This window comes from Belonocnema kinseyi, chromosome 9 (genome assembly GCF_010883055.1).
Source record: "Belonocnema kinseyi isolate 2016_QV_RU_SX_M_011 chromosome 9, B_treatae_v1, whole genome shotgun sequence".
In the NCBI taxonomy this organism is placed as follows: domain Eukaryota; kingdom Metazoa; phylum Arthropoda; class Insecta; order Hymenoptera; family Cynipidae; genus Belonocnema; species Belonocnema kinseyi.
In genome coordinates, this window is record NC_046665.1 from 94,278,662 (window position 1) to 94,292,586 (window position 13,925).

A 13,925-nucleotide genomic window follows, 5' to 3' on the forward strand; every position below is an offset into this window, starting at 1 on the left:
TCTTTTATCCAAAAAGTCATCTTTTATAGTAGAAAAGACATTATATTTCGTTAATTAAAGATTCTATGTTAAAAGTATCACAACATTAAAATCGTAGAATTTAAATATTACTGTTCAAGGATTTTGAAAATGGAGTGCTTGAGAACCTTGTCTAATTCTACTAGCAATAACTAGCAAAAAATTTCTGGAAACTAAAAATTTCTTACAGAAATAGAGGGGGGGGGGTAGAAATATTTGGTTACGCTTCGTTACGGGGGGAAAAAGGGGTCTTAGAAAGGGCCTATAATCCATAACATAATTTAATTACTAGCATAAAAGTTGGATATTAAAAGATATTTTCAGTTTAGTAGATTATGCACCTAGGCAGTAAAGTTGAACTTTATACGAGGATGTACAATTTAACTTCCGAGTCGAAGAAGGCCAGGAATATAAAATTTCATCCGAGTAAAAAACAACTTTACTATAGTGGTGCATGCGATAATTCATCTGAAATAGGCTCAATAAGCGCTCGGTTCCTCTAAAATATCGCTTAATTGTAACATTTGCGCAAGCGCATAGGACGACGTGTTTAGCCCAAAATCCACTAATTAGTTTAAAGCAGTTTTAAAATTAATTTTTCTGATTCTTTTCTTTCACATTTCTTCCATTTGTCACTCACTTCTTCCTCCTTGCTGTCACTTGACATTCCGTTCACCGCGGTACAATAAAGTGCTATTTTACTGCCGCTCCTCAAGCAGGTAAAGAGCGCTTATTGTGCCTATTTCAGATTGAATATTTTATATCTACTTTGTGATGGTCTTGATGACACAATTATAAAAGCCAAAACGTTGTCTCTATAATATTTTTCGAACATCAAACTAAATTGCGAATAATCCTTTAAGCAAGATAACAGTAACAATGAAGTTTTCTCCATAAGTATCTCGTCGCCAGTAACTCTTTTCGCTTACGAGGTCGCAGAGACAAAAAGATTACCGGATGCTGCACTCCGCCAGGAATACTAATTTTTACCCGAGAGGCACGGAAGCTCCAGAGCTCTCGAGGGTGGATACGGTTTACAAAGGGGCGGTAAAAGGCTGGGCGCATAAGGGTTGGAAAGGCAAAAGAAAGTGAGGGTCAGGGTTTAAATGGGTGCTTGTCTATTCGAGGATTTTAAACGCGCGAGTAAGTGCAGAAAGGCTTCCAAGGGCTCCACCGACAGTTCCCCGACTGGAGTCAAGAGCTGAGCAGACGCTCTGCACTAGTCCATCACCTTTATTGTACCTTCTTTATACAAGCCTGAATAGAAAATTGCTTTAATCTTTAATTAGGATCTTAGTCTCTGAAATGAGAAAATCTGGGGAGCTGATCAAATTTAGTCTTTACTGATGTTACATGAAGCTCTACACCTGGGGTGATTGCTAGAGAGATTAAATAGGCATTTTGCTTTATGGTGTAATAATAATAATAATAATAATTACAATCATAGACAAAAACTAAACCTGGACTTATCAACCGGTTGAATATGATTCTGATTATCAACTTCCGTTTAAATTAATCCACTTTTGCGGATACGAAATTCATGTTTACACAACTGATCTGCCTGGACCTAAATATTATTTCTAAAATATTATATCTAAAATAAAAAATGTTTTAGAACACTTTAAATTCAAGGTTGCGGAAAAATGCCAATTTTCCTGTTTTAAGATACAAATGAACTTTTTTCATTTTATTAATAATATTAGAATTCAATTTTTCCCTTTCTGAATTCAGCACGACACGTAGGCCAGATTGGACAACACAAAAAGCCACGAATGTAAATATTGAATATTTGGTGGGTTAGCTTTTTATGGTTCCCCTTTATTTAAATATCAATGGCTCTTAAAAATTTATTTTGTACAGTGTTTCTTTAAATTTTCCCACTCTAGACTCCCGGTTTTGAAATATTTATAATTGCCCGGGACTAAGCCAACCAAATTAATAATTAAGCAAATAGTTTCATTTGGAACAAAGAAATGTATTTTTTCAGAACGGTAGGGATGTTTAATTGTTTTAACAAAAATATCAATGATTGTCTAACAAAAGTGTGAAATTTTCAATAAAAAAGAATAGGATAAATTCGATTAAAAAAATTATTTCCCGCACAAAATAAAAAACGAGTTTTTAACAAAATAATTTATTTTTAAACAAAAATAATTTTTAATAAAGAAATTTAATTTTCAACCAAATAGTTACATTTTTTAACAAATATTTTCAGGTTTCAACCAAAAAATAAATAAAATTTCGACAAACAATAGAACATTGATGATTAAAATATAAAAAATTTAACAAAATGGTTTAATTCCCCACCGAAGAGATGAACCGGAAACGAAAATAATGAATTATCATTTTAAAGAATAGAACTTTTAATATAATAGTTCAACTCTTAATCAAGTTTAGAAACTTTTAACCAAAAGGATTCATTTTCTGCCAAAAAATACCAATTTTCAACAAAATAGTTTCATTATCAACTAAAAAATTCACCCAAATAGCTAAACTTTTATCCAAAAAAGTAGAATTTTTAAATAAGTAGTTTAATTTTCAATAAAAGAAGATACATTTTTTACAAAAATGAAGTAGTTTAATTACCAAATGAAAATTGAGTTTAAAAAGTAACATTTTAAAAATATTGTGTTCAAATTTCCAACCAAGAAACAAATTTTGAAAAAGAATTTCAGCTATTAACTAAGTAGTTGAATTTGCAACAAAATGGTTATTTTTTTTTAATTGTTAAATTTTCAAGAAAAAGTGGAAAATTTTAATTTATAGTTAAAAATCAATTTTAAACAAAAAAGAAAAACAATTGATAAGAAAATCAAAATTTTTACAATGTCTATTAAAAAATCAAAGATATTAATTTTTAACAAAGATATATTACTTTTAACTGAGCAGTTAAAATTGTAACAAACTATTTGGATTTTCAACTAAAAAAGATAAATTTTCAAATAAAAGTCTAAAAATTAAATTTTCAGTTAAAAAATTCAACGTTCAACAAATAAAAAAATAATTGTAAATCGAACAGATACGTTTTAAACCAAAGTAATGAATTTTTGAACTTAAAAAATGAATCTTTAACGCAAATAAATTAATATTTATTAAACAAAATCTACTTGCAAACAATTCTTTTAATTGTCCACCAAACAGTTAAAGTTTAAAGTTAAAAAGATAAATACACATCCAAAATTAGAATTTCATAGTTGTCAATTTAAACAATTTACGTTAAAAATATCAACAAAATAGTTCAATTTTCAACCAAACAATCGATTTTTTTAATAAACTGATCATTCTTTATTCAAAAGAATTAATTTTTAACAAAAGAGTTCTACTTTCAATCAAGCATAGTTGAATTTTAATCAAAAGAAGAATTTCTGCCAGGAAGATTCATTTTATAGAAAAAGGCGAATTTGCAACAAAAAACATGAATTTTCAATAAAATAGTTGAATCTTTAACAACAAAAAAAGAAAATTTTTCAAGGAAGAAGTTCAACACTTAACCATGTAGTTGATTTTTCAATGAAAAACTTAACTTTTCAACGAAAAAAATATAAATTTTTGATCGGAAATAAAAAAATAAAATTTTTAATAAAAATAAATTTCATAAATTTTCAAGTGAGATCATTAAACTTTCAGTTAAAAAAACTAACTTTTAACACATGGAAACAAAATATTCAACTATGGGATATTGTTTTTTTTAGGTGTACAAGTGTTTCCATAAATTTACCAAGTTGTAACTTCCACTTTTGAGCAACTTACAACTTCTCAGACCAAAAAGGAATGTTTTAGAAAAATTTAAATTTCCAGTTGCAAGAAAATTTTCGATTCTCAGGCAAATAGGGCAAACCTATCTAAAGTGGGTAATACGACCTTCAATGAATAATTATTAATTAAAAATACTAATGCCTTGCAAAAAATTTAATTGAAATAGGAGTTTTAATATTTTAAGAACCCATACATTTTTAAAGTTTATAGTACTGGCCTAAAACAATGTGTTTTTATAAATTGAAAATCTCTAAGTGTTCATGAATTTAAATTTAAAAAAATAATTTTCTTAAATTTGTGCTCCTAATTAATTCTTATCCACTGTAGGTTGAAGTACCTACTGTATATTGCATTATCCAGTGTAGGGAGGTTTTTACTGCCTTTAAAAGTAATGAAGTGCGAGGAAACTGTTTAAAAGATTTTTGATCGACTGATCTAGTTTCGTGTTGAGGGAAAAATAAAATCACTTCTCTTAACTGCGCATTATGCCCGCGTGAATGCTGTTAAGTACTCAAAGAAGAAAGTTCAAGAAGTCGTGAAACAGGGTATATTTTCCTCTAGAGGGCAGTATTTCAACTAACGTTCTTTGAGAAAAAGAACTTCAGTCTTCCCGAGAGTGCTCTTCAGTGACCACTTCGATGCGACTCACAACTTAGTGGGAAATTCAAAAATAATTCGCGAACTGAGATTAATTTTCTTGAAAGCAAGTTATGCATTCCTGAAACTAAAAGATCTGTCCGGAAAGTATCTGACCTTGTAGTGTACCAAGGGTAAAAGGAAATTCACATCAATGGCGATGATATCTCATTTAAAGTACTTCTCTTTGAGAGCCATAAACTTTTTATAGCGATCCTTACACTTTTGAAAGCATTCCTTAAAGCCAACTTTCGGAATAGCTAACACCTAAGGCTTTACTAATAGTAAGGCCGTGTTTCACCAGAAATTGCTAAATAAGCAGCGTTTTCCTACTGAAGGACCCAGTTGACTATTTTTCATAAATCAGGCTGCTTGCTTCTTACTGTGGATAAAGAAGAGGAAAAGGTGGAGGGGGAAAAGAAGGAAGAGCAGAACTGGAAGTAGGAGGAGTGGAAAAGAAGGAGGTGGAGTAAGAGTAGATGAAGGAGCAGAGTCAAAAGTAGAAGTAGGATTAGGAGTAGAAGGATGTGGAGGAGGAGGAGTTGGTGGTCGAGGTAGTCGAGGTGGAGGCGAAACAGGAGGAAGTAAGATAAACGCGAACTTTAGAGACGTTCACCGCCCCGCGATTTCATTTCCTAGTATTAAGAACTTAAACATTGTAAAGATCTATCAAAATCCTTTTTTAAATACATTCAGTGTTTCAAATATTTCTGAAATTACGAAAACCTTTTTAATAAATAATTTACGTTTTACATTCATCAGAAAAGTTATTTGGAAAAGGTTTCTTAAAACTTCAAAACATTTAACAGGTAGGGAATGAGAAATAAAGATAACGTTTTGTTAATATAAGAATAAATAATTATTTTGAATAATAGTGATTCTGTTTGAAATTCCAAAATGCTTTCTTTTTAGAGGATAAATTTTAAGGCCATGTTTCACTAGGAATTGCTTAATACGCTGCGGTGAATAGCAGATGCGTTGTTGTACTGAAGGACCCAGTTAACACTTTTTTACAAATCAGGGCGTTTTCTTCTTACCATGGTGGAGGCAGAGGAATAGGAGGAGAAGAAGGAGTAGCAGTAGGAGTAGGATTGGGAGTATGAGCAAGATTAGAAAGAGGAGAAAAGAAGGATGAAGATTACGAGTCGGAGTAGCAGTATGAGTAGAATTAATAGGAGGAGGAGGAGAAAGAGGAGAAAAGAAGGATGAGAAGTACTAGTAGAAGTAGGAGTAGGTTTAGAAGAATTAGGAGAAAAAGAAGAAAGAGGAGAATGAGGAGGAGAAGGAGGAGGAGGAGGAGTAGATGAGCGCGAGTTTTCCGCACGTTCACCTCCCTGCTTTTTTATTTCCCAATATTAAAAACATAAACATTTCAAAAAACAATAAAACCTCATTTTTAAATATTTAGTGTCTTAGATCTTTCTGGAATCGGTCAAACTTGTTTAATAAATAATTTGCATTTAACAATCGACTGAAAATATATTTCGCAGAGATTTTGTGAAAGTTCAGAACTTTTATGAAATACAAAATACAGATGGTATATTTTCCCTTTACGAATAAACAATTATTTTAAATAATAGCAATTTTTATAAATTAAAGAATTTAATCGTTTAAACCTGGACAATTCTTCCGTTTATTTCCGAAGTACTTACATATGAAATTAAAGAAGTAGAACTTTTTTCCCGATTTAAAAGTAAAATGTATTTAATTTCAGTATTATTATTGAATTTATGGGAGGTAATTTTGCTTTGAATATTTTTTTCTGAATTAAAGAAGAGTTTTTTATTTTAAATATTTTGTTAAGCATTTTTATTAAGTTGGGAATGTTTGAGATACTTCATTTGGAATATTTTCCTCCCAATGAAAGAAATTTTTTATTTTGAGTATTTACCTGCAACAGAAGATAGATTTGTTTCATATTTGACAATTGTATTTCATTGTAAGAGAGACCATTTTGATATTAATTTATTGATGTTACATTAAAAAAGTAAATTTTGGTTTTTATTTTATTTGTGCATTCGAAAAAGGATATTGTTTATCCTTAACAGTTTTATTGAACTGGAATGCAGTGAATTTTGGGCTTAACTTTTTTTTGTGAATTTGAAAAAAGAATTCCTTATTTTGCACAGTTTTAGTGATTCGATTTGGGCCAAATTCTGTATTTTCAACGTTTGCCTTTGAATGACATTTAGCCATTCTTTAGTTTAATTTTTTTTTTTAAGATGTACCTGTCAAAATTTGATAATTGTGACACAGCATTAAAAACTGTACATTTTTTCTTTTTGACTATGCCTAAATAAAAAAATTATACATCGCCATATAAAAATTTAGAAAAATAAAAACCGATATTATCGAAATTAAGATTTTGAAGTTGAAAATTGGAATTACAAAATTTCTAAAGATGATACAAATTATTATCATTTATTCATTAGATTAGCAAGTCTCAATTAGCATTTTGAGTTATTGGATACATTTTCCTTATCTGAAAATTAATATTTCTGTATAGAAAGGAATGCAGTGTTATTCACGCAGTTTGAAATTAAATAATTTGAAAATTAAAATTTTTTTATATTATTTTTATGTTATTCTAAAAAATCGTATTATTTCCTGTGATTGCAATTGCTTATTTTCAATAATTAAAATTGATACAGGAATACGGACGAAAAATAAATTATATTCTTATTTGAAAAAGAAGATTCGCTTAAGTCGAAAGTATTTTTTGAAGTGTAATTCGCTAAAATATTTTAATCACTTAATCAAAAGTAATTTCAAAAGGAAGACAAACCACTTTTTAAATATTAAAGTAAAAAAAACATCAAATCATTATCATAATTATTGTTTATATGTATAATAAGTATATAAAACAATTATTATTTAATAAAAAAATTCAAGCTGAAAGGAGTCAACTTTCTTTTTATTCAATATTTTTTGAAGAAGGTAACACATCTCTTTTTATTCAATATTTTTTGAAAAAAGGAACACATCGAAGTTTTATAATATAATTTTAAGTTTTTGACGTACACAAATTTAGCCAGGATTTTCAAGATTTTTCCTCTTCTCATAACAAAAGTCAAATACTTTATGCAAAATATGAAATTCATATGTCAAACAGTTACTTTCCACAGTGACGGAATGACAACTAAACAGACCTAAGAAGAAAACTTTATTTGTGTTTAAGTATTTAAGTTGGAAAAAGTACTCAGACGGGATTTTCAAAAATTCATAAAAGAAAAGCTTGAATGAAAGACGGTAAAAGTCAAGATTTTATAAAGAATGTACTAAGACTAAATTTGTAGAAGGTTAGTTTTCAAAGTGACGTACTCAACAATATCTTATTTCATTCCCATACTCAATTCTATAATTATATAATTAATAAAAGACTAAAAAATATAAGTTTAAAAACACGAAAATACTATTATTCTCAACAGTAAAAAAAAAACAAACAACCTTCGCAATATGCTTTTTAGAATTATTACATCGCATTTAATTTATAATTTTGAGAAAAGTCATCAATGATGACATAAAGACATAAATGCTTTTTAACGATTTTCTTACATATTAAAACACAAAATGAGATTTTTAATTGCACTAAATTTAAGGTTGGTATGGCAGATCGAATTAACCCAAATTTGGTCAAAAATAAGATTTTTATGCATTAAATTATAAATAATTCAAAAACAAATAGTGACAAGAATTTTTTATAACTCTTATTCTTAATTATGCCAAAAATACTCAAAACCCCCCAAAAAATTAATAATTGCAACGAAAAATCAGACAGTTTCTGCAAGATTTTTAGAAAATTGAGGGCAAAAGAATTTTCAAGAATTTTCTGAAAAACAACGGAGGGTCGAAATTCAAGATAGCGCCTTATACTTTAAGGCCGTTAATGTGCCAAAAATAAGATGTTTGGAAAAAAGTTTTTTTTCTAATTTTAAGAATGAACATATTATTAATTATCATGTCATTCAACAGAAAAAAACGTTTTTGTTAAATGGACAAATTTTTCAAAAGCTTTCATAAAAAATTATTTCAACAAAGCATTTTGCAATACAATTTTTCCTCATTGTCGCTTCTTCCCACTTCGTAAAATAATAGCCGAATTTTAATATGTGATGGCAAATTTCTTCCGAAAGCAGTAGCGTTTTCTGCATTTTTTTCTTTAAAAAAGAAGTCATATATAATAAAATTCGACTATTTAAAAAAAATCAGTACAAAGCGACAGTTAGGAAAAATTCAGTTTCAAAAACTATTGTTAAAATAATTTTTTCTGTGATTTTTTAAACATTTTTTATTACCAATAATTTTTTTTTTCTTGGAATCATAATTTTTTTTCAGTGATAATTTTTGAAAACAGAGTTTTAAGCGAAGTTTTCAGATGCTCAGGGTTTCGCTCTTTAATTTTTTAAAGAATAAATAGAAGGGTCATTTCATAAAAAAGCTTCCCTACCATTGTCTCAGAAGTGGTTGATTTTTTTGTTCAGAAAAAGTTATATCTTCATTCAGGAGTTAATAATGTAGAAATCAGAAATTTTGGTTTTTAATCAATAAAAATGATATTTCATACTATTTTCTTTTGAAAATCAGACAAATGCGTGTTGATTTGTTTTGTTATGGAAACTTTAAAATATAAACTTTTTTGAATGTATTCTCTAAAACTAAGGAAATTATAATATTGTATGAATTACAATTTTTTTAATTACCTGACATCAAAGAATTCATTTGCATCATTTTACACGTGCAATAATAAAAAATTTAGATTATTCGATACATTTTTTAAAAGTATTTCAGAACAATATAAAACCTTTTTTTCTACTGATATCAATCACAAAAAGTGTAAAAATAAAAATAATCGACATAGGGAAGTAGAATCTCAATTAAAATTGAATTTTTTAAATTTCCAATGAAAAATATTAGATTTAAGTCATTAAGAATATTTGTTATGTCGTAATAGTAATTAGGTTTCCTTTTAGGGCCTTCTTGCAATAAGTAAATTTAATATTTTTATTTGTTTTTATTTGCAATTTAGTTAGAAAAACAAGTAACTCTAACGCTATTTGAAATTATTTTAACATTAAAAAATATTTGAAATATCGTTTATTTTCAATCGTAAAATTAGGTTTACTACATGAAAATACATGTAATCTTTTTGGGCTTCTAAATTCGTTATGTGGATATTAAATTCTTAAGCTATAAAGTATATTAAAAACGGCTTTGTTACCGGATGACATAAAACTTGTGGACATTAAAAACTGACTATAACTCACAAAATGTAATTGCAAACGAGGCAAGCTTATTAGATAATAAGATTTTAATCTTTATTTTAATTTTAATACCAAGTAAAACTAAGAATATCTGGATATTGCGTATTAAGGGAAAAATAGGTTCAGTTTAACCCGATAATTAAAAAATGATTCTTCAAAACACTCAATTTAATATTCCAGGGACCTAATTTAGTCAACTTTATGATTTACACTAACATTCACATGAGGCGAAAAATAAATAAATGGAGTTAGAAAATTAGTCAATCAACAAAATCTTTTAAAATAATTGAATAGATCTCGGAACCAAGAAATTGTTTACACACATACCAACAGAAAAGTTTAACCATAATAGGTTTTTGATTTTCTATTGGTTTTTTACTCATTAAACACATTTTTGTTCAAAATATTATCCTTCAATTGTAAATCCCTTTTTTGCAACCCCAATTAAAAATTTTTTTTTCATATTTCTATCCATCGCTTTTGACAGAAGGTATATCAAAACGAATAATCATTCCTATCAAATTCAGGACGAAATGGCGAAAGGAATTGACTGACAATTTTTCGATACTGGGTCTTTTTCTGGAAAATTCTAAAAAAAATTCAAATAGATATCGTGTTAGAAGATTCATTCGAAACCATATTTTCGATGTCAGCAACGCCTGAAGCTACATTTTCATGTGCATCGAAAATAAAGAATTTTTTGAAAAATTTAAATGTTATTATTTTTTGTACATAAACGGAGATATTGTCTTCCAAACTTTTCTCTTTGTTTTCAGTAACTCAACCCTTCAGAAATACACCATCCATTATCTTTCAATCAAGTATTTTATTTCTTATGACTGTCTAAATTCGACTCGGATGGGGGAAAAAAGTGTAAACCGACCTGATCACACTCTGAAAATATTTTCTTGTAATTGGAAGCTAATTTTTAATCAAACTTTTTTGTTTTTGATTAAGCAATATTTAGACCCCTTCAATACGAAAAACAGGTTTTTACGAATGTGTCTGTATGTCCGTCTGTCTGTATTTATGTATGCCTGCCTGTCTGTTTGAGCAGGATAACTTTAGAAAAAATGATTCCATTAGATTGGCTTTTGGTTACACTCTTTTAGTGTCCTAAGCTGAAGGTCAAGTTCGTTAGTCAGCCATTTTGGATGAAAAGTCAAAAAGAGAGCGCATTTGAACATTTTTGAGACCACTTTTTTAAAATTTATAAATGTTCTCACGGACGTTTAAAGTATTCAAAAAGATTCGAAAAGAATTTATTCTGATAAGCATGTCAATTTTTATTATATTAGCTTCTTTGGTTAAAAATTTTAGATGGTTATGATATATTTTTTTGAAATCGCTACAAAGGATGTTATGTTTACGGCAACTATTGAGAACATTCTTTCTTAAAATAATATATCTGATCTCCTGGCCTATGTTAACCCAATATTTTATGTTGAGGAAGATGTTATGGTATTGTTTTTTTTGGAAAAATTCATATAAGTCATGTGAAGGCACAGTTATAGTCCAAAATTTCAAGAACACACTACAATTCTTTTGCTCAGATGAGTTTGTTACAATGATATAAAAGAAAAAGTTATGAAACTACGATAATAGTGATATTTTTATAATTTATTATTAAAAAGACTAAAAAGTTTAAAATTTCGAGCACTAGCTCTTCTCAAAACATTGTAATTACGTCTTATGATACATATTTCCGCTAAAGTGAAATAATGCTCTGTTTGCTATTTATTCCCAAATAATTGATTCTGGAACATTAAAGAACTTTGATATTGATTCACGAAATTTCTTTATTCAAATAGATAGGATTCCTATCAAATTTCATGATAAAATTTTATTCAATTTCTACTTCTGAATAGGTGTTGAGTGAAATGAAATGAAATTATATAAAGTTAGAAAAAACTTAACATTAAATTAAAATGATTTCTTGAAAAAAAAGATCTTACTCCATCTTCCCTCCATTGGGAATCGAACCACAAAACTTCTGATTTCCGGTCAGGTGCTTTTCCAATTAAGCTATTAGACGGATCAGAATAAGAACTCTTAATTCAAGAACATAACGCTAATTTTTAGCTAGGTGTTAATGGTACAAGTAATTATTTTAAATCTATGATGATATAGCAGATAAATTAAAAAAAATTGTAATAAACTTAACTTTATATAATTTGATTTAATCTCATGTTTTCCCTAGATACAGTTCATCAAATTCTATAAGTTTATATACATTTTCTAGCAGAGATAATGACGTAAACAACTTCTATGATAACAAGCAGAACTAAACCCATTTCGAACTAGATTCACAGTACAATTAAAATCAGTTGAGCAATTTCGAGTAGAACAATAATTTCTTTAATACCTAGAGTGGCCCGGGGTTAAGGGGAATGTCGCCTTGCATATGAATATTACCAACATTCATAGCATACGGTAAATGGGTAACTCCATTTTCGGGGGCTCTCGAGACTAACTTAGTTTTCCGTGTGGCGATTTCACCCGACTAGTAGGTAGTTACGGTTTGTTTGCGGTCGATGTTGCGGTTACCGCGAGAGAATGGCCAGAATGCCGTTGAAGCAGAAAGGAATTGGAATGAGTAAATGCGAATGCACCCATACTCACTCCCAATATCCAAGCACCCCTTTCCCTTACTCACTAACCCCTATCCGACATTCTACCCCACCCCAAAATTGTTACCATCCAACGCTCGAATGTCGATCCTATAGGAAGAAGTCTATATACTGTATAGGCAGGTCCACACAGTCGCGACAACCACCTCCGTTTTAGTACGTGACGCTGTTATCAGGAAAAAGGGTCCATTGTATCTCGAGATTGTGGTAATTTGTATGCCAATACTGGAACCGATAGAGAAATAAAGAGGAAGAAATCATTTGTTGGGTAAAGTAAGTTCAGGGCTAAGCGCTGTTTTTTATCCTATTTTCGATGTCAGGGGGGGAAATTTTGGATTGTGAAACACGATTATCTGATTCTCGATTGGTTGACAAGATGTTTTCGAGTGTGAAGGGGTAGGATTGAAAATTAATTACACGGAAAGTTTTGTAAAATTATTATTGTTGGTCCGAATATTCACATTTTCAGAGGCCAATGATTTAATCATTGACCTATGTTGTTCTCAATTTTTTCTCAAGCAATCACTGTCTTTTTTCTAAAGTAATAATCAATTCTTAATTTCTTTAGATATTGATCATTTCCTACTTTTAAAGCAGAACTTAATAAAATTGTTTAAATATTTTTTATGATTAACATAAACCATCTTTGGATTTTACAATTTTGATTGACGTTTGGACAGCCCTGCAGAGCAAGAAATTGATAAATACATTTTGGAGTTGTCACCTCATTTGCAACTGTTTTTCGTTTAAATATATTGGAAATAATTTTTAGGGGAGAAAATCCAAAATTTAATTACTATTTTCTTGTTTTCAACAGCAGGATATTGCTTCTTCCAAATTGCCACACGGAGAGAATTTGTTTTTTTAAATTTAGCAAATTGGTTTGGTGAACGGAGGGCATTTCTACACTTAGATAAAGTTTACAATTATTTTGGTATGTTATGCAAAACAGAACTATAAATAATACAAAAGAGTTACTTAAAATCGTAATTCCAAACGTCAAAATTTTGATATGCAATAATTGATATAAACATTAGGGTGGTCCAAAATATGCTTCTTGATAGTTCATATCCTCACATCAATTATTACTCTATTTCCTTTTACATTACTAAAAGGGAAATCTTAATAATGTAATAATTTCCTTCATTTATGGAGCAAAGTTATGCAGAATTTAACGTACAGATATGATTGTGTGTTACTTTTTGTTTAGTACAGTAAATAAATAAGAAGTTGTTGTTTTTAATCTACTGATTCTTAAGTTCAATTTCAACAAGCTTTCCCTCCACGATGTGGAGCCTTTTTTGTTTATCATCAAAGAGTTCGAGTTTCAGCAAATAAAGTTAATTCTCTACCGAAAAAGATAACTTTTGAATAAAATAAATGAATTTTCCCCCGAATAGTTGAATTTTAACTTATGAAAATGCAGGGTGAAGTTTCAATCAAAAATGAAATTGTTGATCTTTCAGATACAAATTCAGATAAAAAATATAGCTTTGTGCAAAAGAAAATATTTGTAATAGAATCGTTATATTTTTAACCAAAAAGGTGAATTTTCGACTAAATTATTTAATTTTAAAATTCAAAAGACAAATCATCTACAAAGAAGTGTAATTGAGGTGACGGA